At 56.2% G+C, this 9,968-nt stretch overlaps 1 long non-coding RNA gene across 1 annotated transcript; it reads right to left on the minus strand.

Annotated features, from left to right (window-relative positions):
- Window positions 1-260: 260 nt before the first annotated feature.
- On the minus strand, window positions 261-2,427 carry LOC144612996 (uncharacterized). The gene is made up of 2 exons (XR_013550275.2): window positions 2,228-2,427; window positions 261-616 (listed from the first exon to the last, which is right to left on the minus strand). It is a non-coding gene; the product is annotated as an uncharacterized LOC144612996 (long non-coding RNA).
- Between the last annotated feature and the right edge of the window lie 7,541 nt (window positions 2,428-9,968).

Here is a 9,968-nt window from a genome sequence, read left to right on the forward strand (position 1 = left end):
CGGGAAAGATTCTGGCAGCTCACCTTTCGTCGAGATCTGCCCCCGCAGTCTTGTCCTGGCAACATTTCCAGGGGTCGATTGGAGAGACTCGGCCTGAGAGAAGAGCGTGGGAAGAGAGAATTGCCAGTCAGAATGTTTTAGAAAGCTGTACAGTGTGAATAATACCAAGCAGATTCCTTTCCTGCTGCGTCACAGTACCAGGCTGTGGGGTCAGCCCTTTATTTATCTACAAGGTGCCTGAGAGGTGGTAGTCACTGCTGTGTCGTTGCTTCCTGGGCCCAGCCTGAAATCTTAGCTTGCTTTTCTCCACCTCTGGTCTAAGAATCGCTCTCATTCACACAGATTCCCAAATCCCAGAAACAAACGTCTTTAGATTTTATTTTTCAGAAAGGTAGGAGTAGGGGGAATTAGCAACACAAAGCATTCGGGTTCCACGAGGCTCAGGATTCGCCATCGCAAAAGGACATAAGGCCGTTCTTTGTGCCCTCGTGTCTGGAGCTGCTCTGTCCACCCCCTTTATTTTCAAGGACGAAATGGCAGTTTCAGAGGATCCTCGTGTAGAAGCTCTCCGGGCCTCCGGTTCCACACAGCCGGTTTTGTTTGGGAAAGGAATGTCCTTGAGGAGGGTGGAGAGGAAGACAGTGTTAAAAATAAACGACCCAGGGGCGCCTGGGTGGCTCAGTCGGTTAAATGTCTGACTTCAGCTCAGGTCATGATCTTGCAGTCCGTGAGTTCGAGCCCCGTGTTGGGCTCTGTGCTGACAGCTCAGAGCCTGGAGCCTGTTTCAGATTCTGTGTCTCCCTCTCTCTGACCCTCCCCCATTCATGCTCTGTCTCTCTCTGTCTCAAAAATAAATAAACATTAAAAAAAAAATAAAAAAAATAAAAAATAAATAAATAAACGACCCAGCTAAAATGGAGTCATGTGTGCTAAGCCCCACCAAGATTTAATGCCTAACTTAACCGCAGCTTCAGACCAATCAGGAATGTCCAGATCAGCCCTAGTGAGGTAGTCTGCCTTACCTTGCTCTCCCCCCAAAGGAAGGTGATCTTGCTTGAAACAATCCATTTCCTTTCGCTAATACGCCCTTGTCACACGGTATCTTGGCCTGTAAAACCCTTCTATTTTGCCCAGCTCCCTCGAGTTCCTTTCTGTGGATCAGATGGGATGCTGCCTAACTCATTGAATCGTTGAATCCAGCCAGTTAGGTCGTTAAACTTGCTCAGTTGAATTTTGTTTTTTAACAGTAGAAAGCCATACAGGGACATCTCTGTCCTGTGTGGGGGGTGGGGCGGGGGGGAGGTAGTCTCACAGTGAGGTGGACAAATGTGGGGCTTGGGTTCTGCCTTTTTTTTTTCAACAAATAAGGCTAAAAATACCTCCACCCAGAGGGAGGAGAGCAGGCAATGCGTCAGCAGATTTCTCTGGATCAAAACAAGCTGTTCCAGGAAAACAGTCGTAAACAGAGAAACTTGGATCCCTGGGTGGGGCTGGTGATGGGTCCACCCCACCCGAGCAGGCAGGCGGCTGAAGCTTTCTCCTTCCTGGGCCGCCCACTGAGGAGCTCAGGGTTGGGGGGGGGGGGGGGAAGGAGGACAGGAAAGGGCCCCTTGGGCAACATCTCGATTTCTCAGGGTCAGGGCCTGGGTTCCAAGTCCTTTCTCCGGTCATGGCCGCCTTCCTTTCTTATTCTGAAGCCAGCTCGGCTCTGTTTCCAAACACACACCAGCCCAGGAAAGGACCCAGGAGATTTCCTGCAGGAGCACCCGGGAAAGGGAGAGGAGAAGGGTGAGAAAGGGGTGCTACTAGAGAATGTGCCAGAACCCTGACTCCATTGCCCACAGGTCCAGTTGCGGAGCTGTGACCTCCCGGGTCACCTTGGCTCTCTACTTACAGGAAACCCTTGACTGGGGCCTTTTCCCTCTGAGCCATAAGGCCCCTTGTCTCAGAGCCTGGCAAAGGAAACTGCACAGTCACCCAGTGGTGGCTGGGAGCCCTTCCTGCCCGGCCTGGCCTCGCCTTGCCTCACAGCAGCCAGTGCTGGAACAACATCCTGCCCCACCCCCACTCCCCGCTCAGCCCCCATTGGCCTCTCCTGCCCCGGCAGGAAGCTGGGCCCCGTCTCACAGTGTAGCCCTGGGCACACTCTTAACTTCTCCCAGCTAGTCTTTCCTCGTTCCCACTTCATAATTCTGACCCGGATTGTCCTGCCCAGAAGGCTCTTCACCTGGTGGCCATCTGGCCCAGCCGTCCCTCAGCTGCTTGAGGCCTCTGCCCAGAGGTCACCTTCTCAGTGGGTCCTGCGCACCCCTGGGACTTGGGCTCCTGGGGCAGGGGTTTCTGTTCCGCCCTCCGCTGGATCGCCCCGACCCCGCAGTCCCTGGCACGCAGTGGACCTCAGTGAAATGTGTTAACAAAAGCAGCCTGTGTTCCGTAAAGGTCATTCTGTCCACTGTGAGGCTCTTGACAAATATTTGCGATACTGGCAGACTGAAGGAAGGAAATGAGTGCCCAGGTCAGCAGCAGCCCCACAAATTCAATGGCAGGCCCGGATTTGGGAGCCTGTCCAACTTGGACTCCCAGGTCAAGAGACCAGGAGGAAGGGCCAGGGGCTGCTCCGTGTGGACTGGGGCCCAGCAGCTCACCCTGAATGCCTGGGGCCAGCTAAGGGAACTAGGGAAGTCTGTCTCTGCTGGAGCTGGCAGAAGGCATTTGAGGGAGAGAGTGTTGGGGTACAGACTCCCCATAGGCTGGTTTGTAAGGCAGGGGAGGAGATGGACCTAACCTACATTTCATCCTACATTTTTTTTTTACCCTGCCTGGACCAAAGGGCAGGCGGCCAGAGGAGAGGGGGAGCAGGAGAGATTAGGAGAGGGTTCCTTCCACATTTAACTCTTATCTCTCGTTGGTGCACGGAGCCTGTGGGCTCTCAGCCCTGATGCTCTTTCCTGAGGCTCTCCCCTCCTAAGGCCAGGCTTCACGCTTTGGCCAGGCCTCCAGGCCACAACTTGGATAGTGTCGGTCCTTTGCATCTGGATCTCCTGGACCCACTGCCACATGCACCTGATACCCCTGGGCGTCAGGCCGTCGGTGCTCCGGCCCTACTGACCACCCCTGCCTTTCCTGAGTCTTGCCCAAGCTGACCTTCTGCCCGGAGCCCGGCCTTCCCTTCTCCTGCCAACTCTGTCACTGGCTCGTGGTCACCTCCCTATGTCCTAAAGCCGCTACCCCTTAAGCGCTCACCAGACCCGCCTGCCTCCTTACCCCCATGCTGAGCACCTGTGTCGTCACTTCTCAGTCCCCAGCAGAGGGAAGTCCTGTGGAACTAGGGACCCTGACCCACAAGCCTTGTCTCATTTGACCACTGCTGTGCCCCACCAGTGGCCCCCAGACCTCCTCAGTTCCCCCTGTTGCTGACTGAGCAAGTCCCAGCTTTCCTAGGCCCCACCCTTTGGCCTGTACCCACCTTGCCAGCCTCTCCCCAAGCCCCACCCACCAGGAATCCTGGTGACAGTGTCTCTGGGCAGGGAGCTGGGGGTGCTGACATCCTACTACCCCACACCCCTAGGTTTGCATAGCCCCCAAGAAGCCCTCTACCTTCTCCAGGCTGCCTGCAGCCCCCACTGCCGAGCCTCCCACTTCCACTAGGGTCCCTGCTGCTAGGGTCCCTGTCCTCAGGCCCGAGCCTCGTCTTGTCCGTAGAGTGACTCCACCAGAGCACTGGTCATTTAAACTGTCCGTGAACCTCTAAAGGAGCCTTTTCTGATCTGACCCTATGCCCCCTCCCCCCCAATCCCCCAGTGGCATCTGGGAGCAAAACGTGCCTGGCACCAGGACTTGTGCAGGCACTGGAGAAACCCTCTGAGTGGTACCCCTGGCCCCTGGAGGCTGCTGACCTTGACACCGTGAGGGAGGCCTGTGCTCTCACTGGCCTAGAATATCAGTGATTACTACAACCCCTTCCACCAAATGCCAAGGTCGAATAGGCAGGGGACACAGGAACCCTGAGAAAGAGCTGGGACTATTATTATCCTCTTGCAAACTGTATTCATGACAAGTAGTTTAAAAATAGTTGGCGGGCTCAGTATGGGTGGGGGAGGCAGGTGCTGAGAGACAGCTGGGCAGGGGGTGGGGGCCTGTCGGGCAGGGGCCGGGAACAGTCAGCTCTTGTGGGCACTGGGCAGAGCAGGACGGAGATGACTGGCCCAGGGTGTGACCACCCCACCCCCTGGATTTCCCCACGTAGCCCTGGTGTTAAATATTTTGACTCAGTTGTCACTCTACAGAAAAACAAACAAAAAAATTCCAAAGCAGAATCTGTTTGCAGGATGCGGATCCTGATCTTTGGAAAATGTGGGTCCCCTCACCAATCAGTGCCCTTGGAGCTCCAGGCCCCCCTATCAGGGACTGTGGGACGGTGGTGGTGGTCAGGAGCCAGGGCCACTGCCCTGAAAGGGGTTGGGGGGGGGGGGAACGAATGCAGCACCAGACCGGACCCCTCCCCTCCTCCCCTGCCGGGGGAGATTCTGCCCCGGGTTCCAGGTTCCAGGGATCTGGGCAGGAAATGCCGGCTCACTGCCTCTGCAGCCCCGCTGGAGGAGCTGGAGGAGCAAAGGGCGGGCTCAGCTGCCCCCTTCTGGCTATATCTGGACCTGCAGGCAGGCTCTCCCCAACTCTGCGTACCCCGCCCTTCCCACTGTCTCAGTGTCCACCTGATGGGGGCAAAAAAAAGGCAGCCAACCTTGGGGCATGCAACTTGCTGCTTAAAACTTAAGTCCTGGGGCGCCTGGGTGGCGCAGTCGGTTAAGCGTCCGACTTCAGCCGGGTCACGATCTCGCGGTCTGTGAGTTCGAGCCCCGCGTCGGGCTCTGGGCTGATGGCTCGGAGCCTGGAGCCTGTTTCCGATTCTGTGTCTCCCTCTCTCTCTGCCCCTCCCCCATTCATGCTCTGTCTCTCTCTGTCCCAAAAATAAATAAAAAACGTTGAAAAAAAAATTAAAAAAAAAAAAAAAAAACAAAAAACTTAAGTCCTGACCCAGGCCCGACCCTGCCATCCTGTTCTGGGTGACATTGGGGTAATCCGCCTGCATTCTCTGAAGTGTGGACCTGATCTGGACAGGGAGAAAGTGTCAGGCGGCTCTAAAATGTCCTCCTTGCCTGGGAGAAGGAGGAGCAGTGAGAATCTGCCATGAAGTCTCCCACTTCCCTTGGCTTAGGGCTGGCAGTGTCTTTCAGGCTCAAGGTCACAGCCAGGCTCTGCGCGGCTCCCCCTGCTCTGTGCCTGTACCCTCTCACTCTGCTCCATTTTTCTCTATTTTATGGAATCTCTCAGGCCCTCTCCTCTAGGAAGGCTTCTCTGATCACCGAGACCCCCCTCCCTATCTGTTGTCTGTTTCCTTTGTCTCCCCCTGTCTGGGTGTGGCCAGCTCATCGGTCAGGTGCAAAGTGGCTTATATTCCTGGTCATCTGTGTTCCCATCCCCCGTGTCCCCTGCAAAGCCGACTGGACTCCGAGCTGACACCCTTTGGGCAACTCAGTCACTAATTCTCTCAACTCCTTTTGCAGGGGCGTCTAGAAGTGCTCCCTGTCACGGTCACTGCAGACCTCCCCTTGCCAGCTCTATCTGTGTGCCTTGAGGCCTTGGCTTCTCAGACTGAGCATGCAACCTTGCCCGGTTGCTCTGCCGTATTCTGAATCCAGTGTGGCTCCTGGCCTCCTGTGGGTGTCTCCCCACGCTGCCCCACCGCTGGCTGCAGCAGCACGAAGCGCCAAGCCCTCCCCCTGTGGCCGGATCTGAGGCGCTGCGGTTGAGGCAGGAGCCGCCCGTGCCCGACCCGCTGAGAGGCCGAGATTGGGAAGGCCTGCCCAAGGGTCCCGGATGCTGTAAGTGGTGGAGAATGACCCGGGACTGCCCCGGCCTCAGAAGGGATTGCCTGTGTAGACTGTTCCAGGGACCTCTGCTGTTCGAGTTCTGAAGAGTTAGGGGGTCTAGGGGCCCTGATGGCCCGGTATCCCTGCACTGACCGCCATGGGCCTCTTCTGGTCTGGGGACCTCTGGAGCCGGGTGCTGGCTGAGCCAGGCTGTGTGTGCTAGGCTGGTAAACATAAGCCACTAGGGCAACCCAAGGGCAGCTGGTATTTTATTATTACTGTAAAAATTTTTTTTAATGGTTTTATTTACTTTTGAGAGAGAGACAGAACACAAGCAGGAGAGAGGCAGAGAGAGAGGGAGACACAGAATCTGAGGCTCCAGGCTCTGAGCTGTCAGCACAGAGCCCGACGCAAGGGCTTGAACCCATGAACCGCGAGATCATGACCTGAGCCGAAGTCAGACGCTGAACCGACTGAGCTACCCAGGGATCCCGTATTTTATTATTTTTTAAAAATGTTTAGTTGTTTATTTTGAGAGAGAGCACGAAAGCATGGATAGGGGCAGAGAGAGAGAGAGAGACAGAGGAGAGAATCCCAAGCAGGCTCTATTGCTGGTATTTTAAAAACAAACTTTGGGGCACCTGGGTGGCTCAGTCGGTTAAGTGTCCAACTCCTGATTTCGGCTCAAGTCATGATCTCACAGTTCGTGAGCATGAGCCCCACATCGGGTTCTGCGCTGACAGCTTGGAGCCTGCTTGGGATTCTCTCTCCCCTTCTCTCCCTGCCACACCCCCCCCCACCCCACCCCCACTACTGTGTGCTCATGCTCTTTTTCTCTCAAATAAATAAACTTTATCATTTTTTAAAAATGTTTATTTATTTTGGGAGACAGAGAGACAGAGTGGGGGAGGGGCAGAGAGAGAGGGAGACACAGAATCCCAAGCAGACTCTAGGCTCCGAGCCTGTCAGCGCAGAGCCCGAGGAGGGGCTCGAACCCACAAAGCACGGGGATCATGACCTGGGCCAAAGTTGGACGCCCAACTGACTGAGCCACCCAGGTGCCCCAATACACTTTAAAATAACAAACTTCGATGCACTGAAAAGCCCCACCCAAGGAGACCAAGACAGTAATCTATTAGGGTGGTGTCATAGGTTGAATTGGGTCCCCTGCAAAAAGATGTGTTCAAGTCCTAACTCTTGGGACCTCAGAATGTGACCTCAGTTGGAAACAGGGTTGTTGCGGATGTACTGAGTTAAGATGACGTGGCAGAAGGAGTGCCCCTAACCCAACATGACCGGTGGCCTTTTAAGAAGACGGCGACAGGAAGACAGACACACGCAGGGAGGAGCCATGTGACGAAGGCAGGGATTGGGTTTATGCGGCGCAAGCCAAGGATTGCCAGAAAAGCACCGGAAGCTAGGAAGGGGAAGGAAGGATTCCTCTGCGGCTTTCAGAGGGAGCATGGCCCTGCTGACCTCCTGGTTTCGGACTTCTGGCTTCCAGAACTGTGAGACCATAAATTTCTATTGTTTGAAGCCCACCAGCTTGGGGCAGTTTGTTATGACAGCCCCAGGAACTTGAGGCAGGTGGAAGAGAGATGCATGAAAATGACTTCTGGAACGCGGTCCGTCCTCAGGGATGAGTGAATGGACGAGCCTGACAAAATCACATAAAGATACAGCCACGCGGGTTCCAGGTGGTTTCACATCTGTTACCCAAAGTCACCCACAACCTCATAAAGGAGGGGTGATTGTCCTCACTTCACGGAGGAAGAAACTGGGGCTCACGGAGAGGACTTCTGGCCTCACAATGGTGGGGGATCCTGACTCTGCCACCCCCTCTCCTGCCTCTGCAAACAGGTGCCTGCCTCTCATTTGCAGAGGTGTGCAAAACACAGTGCTCTGCCCTTGGGCGTGGGAAGAAACCATTAGACAGGCATCATACCTCCCCCACGAAGGGGAGGAGTAGGTATTGCTACCGTCCCCATTTTAGAGGTGAGGAAATGGAGGCCCAGAAAGGTGATATAATTTGCCTAAGGCTGCACAGCAGGGAAGAGGAGTCAGACAACGAATGGGGTCTTGGCCTTCCCAGGGAGAAAGATCTGATCCCGGGGGAAGTCACCTGTCCAGGGTGAGAAGCTTGGGTGAAGGGAATGTGGGCTGGGCAGGAGTGGGGGGTGGGGGTAGGGGGGGGTTGTTGAGAAGCCAAGGTGGGGAGGGGGTTAAAGAGTGCCGAGCCAAGCCCCCCGGGTGGGGAGATGGTGGGGTATGTTCTAAAAACAAGTGGAGGGGCACCTGGGTGGCTGTGGGTTAAGCATCCGGCTCTTGATTTCAGCTCAGGTCCTGATCTCACAGTTCACGAGTTTGAGACCCGCGTCAGGCTCTGCGCTGTCAGCACACAGCCCAAAACGGGGCTCGAACTCATGAACCACGAGATCACGACGTGAGCCGAAGTCAGACGCTTAACTGACTGAGCCACTCAGGTGCCCCCCAAACAAAAAAAGTTTAAAAGCAAGTGGGGCCAGTTATCTCTGGGTGGGCAGAGACCAATCTAGGATTTGTGTGGACTATAGCTTATGAAGTTTAGGTTTTAGTTTTAGTTTCTGAAGGTCCCTTCAGAAAAATAATCTTTAAATCCTACTTCTGCATATTTTACAAAACCCCTGAACACGCTGATAGGCCCTCTCAGAGCCTTAGGAGGGAGGGCCCTGACGCTTGGCCTTCATTCATTCCAGATGGCAGGCCCTCGTCTGTGTGCAGAAGATCTGGGGGGGGGAGAGGTGGGGGGCGGTAGGGGGGTGGGAGGGTGGAAGGACGCGGCAGAGGCCCTGCTGTTCATGTTGCCGTCCTCACCATCCAGTCAGGTGTTGCTGGCCCCCTGCTCGGAGCAGGGACTTGGGCTGGTGCCACCTCAGGGGGATGCGTAACCCAAGACCCATGGGGGACACAGAGGGAGAGCACTACACAGTGTGGGCAGATGCCTGAGTGGAAAAAAAGGGGGCAGAGCGCCTCCCAGACCGGGAAGCCGACTTCCAGGGGAACTTCCGGCAGCCGCCTTGCCCGGCAGAGCCGCGCTCCCCAAGGGGATCTGGTTCTCAGCTGGGCTCCCTCCCCGGGCCCCTCGTTGGTCATCTCAAGGGTGCCTGGAATTGGGATCACAGGCTCGGAGCCGAGCCCTCAGAGCATGGAAAGGCCTCCCCGGCAGCCAGCCTCTCCCTCTCCTCCGGCCGGGTCCCGTATAGGTCACAGGGGGCGGTTTGTAAGGGTCAGCCGGCCCGGGGGGACACATAGTGTAGGGTGGACAGCGTCCTCTCCTGCTGTCGTGCGCGGTGGCTACAGAGGGAGCACAGAGGCCCTTCTGGGAGGGCCAGCCCGCTGATGGCTGAAGAGGTATGCGGCTCCGGGGGGCGGGGGGGGGGGCACATTCTGAACTTAGGCCCGTGAACCAGCTGGAGAACTGGCGGTGGTCCTGGAAGGGGGTCCCCCAGTCAGCTTGAGCCTGCCCACGGACAGGCAGCCGCTGCTGCTCGCCAGGCCACCGGTGCAGGGTGTGGGACGAGGCCTGGTCGGAGACGGCAGAGGAGGCAGACGTGGCGGGCCCGGAGCACGAAGTGGTGCAGGGCTGTGGCGGGAGGGGCGGCGCGGTAGGCAGAATAAGGTCCCTCCAAGATGTCTGTGTCCCGGTCCCCAGAGCCTGCGAGTGTTAGGTTATGTGGCAAAGAGGGGTGCCAGGTGCTAGTCAGCGGCTGTTGACAGGGAGATGAACCCGGATTGTCCACACTGGCTCGGTGTGATCACACGGGCCCCTAGACCTTGTGAGGGGAGAAGAGAGAGATGTGAGGACCCCGCATGGAGGAAGGGGCCACCAGGCAAGGAGAGCAGGCTGCCTCTAGAAGCTGCAAAAGGCAAGGAAAACAGCTTCTCCCATAGAAGCCCCAGAAGCAATGAGGCCCTGTCGATACCTTGACCTTAGTCCAGTGAGACTCATTTTGGACTTCGGGCTACAGAACTGTGAGGTGATGAATGTGTGTGGTTTTCAGCCACTAAGGTTATGCCCATTTGTCACAGCGGCCGCAGGAAACGAATACAGGTGGCGAG

The sequence above is a fragment of the Panthera onca genome, chromosome D1 (assembly GCF_046562875.1).
Source record: "Panthera onca isolate mPanOnc1 chromosome D1, mPanOnc1 haplotype 2, whole genome shotgun sequence".
Classification (NCBI taxonomy): Eukaryota; Metazoa; Chordata; class Mammalia; order Carnivora; family Felidae; genus Panthera; species Panthera onca.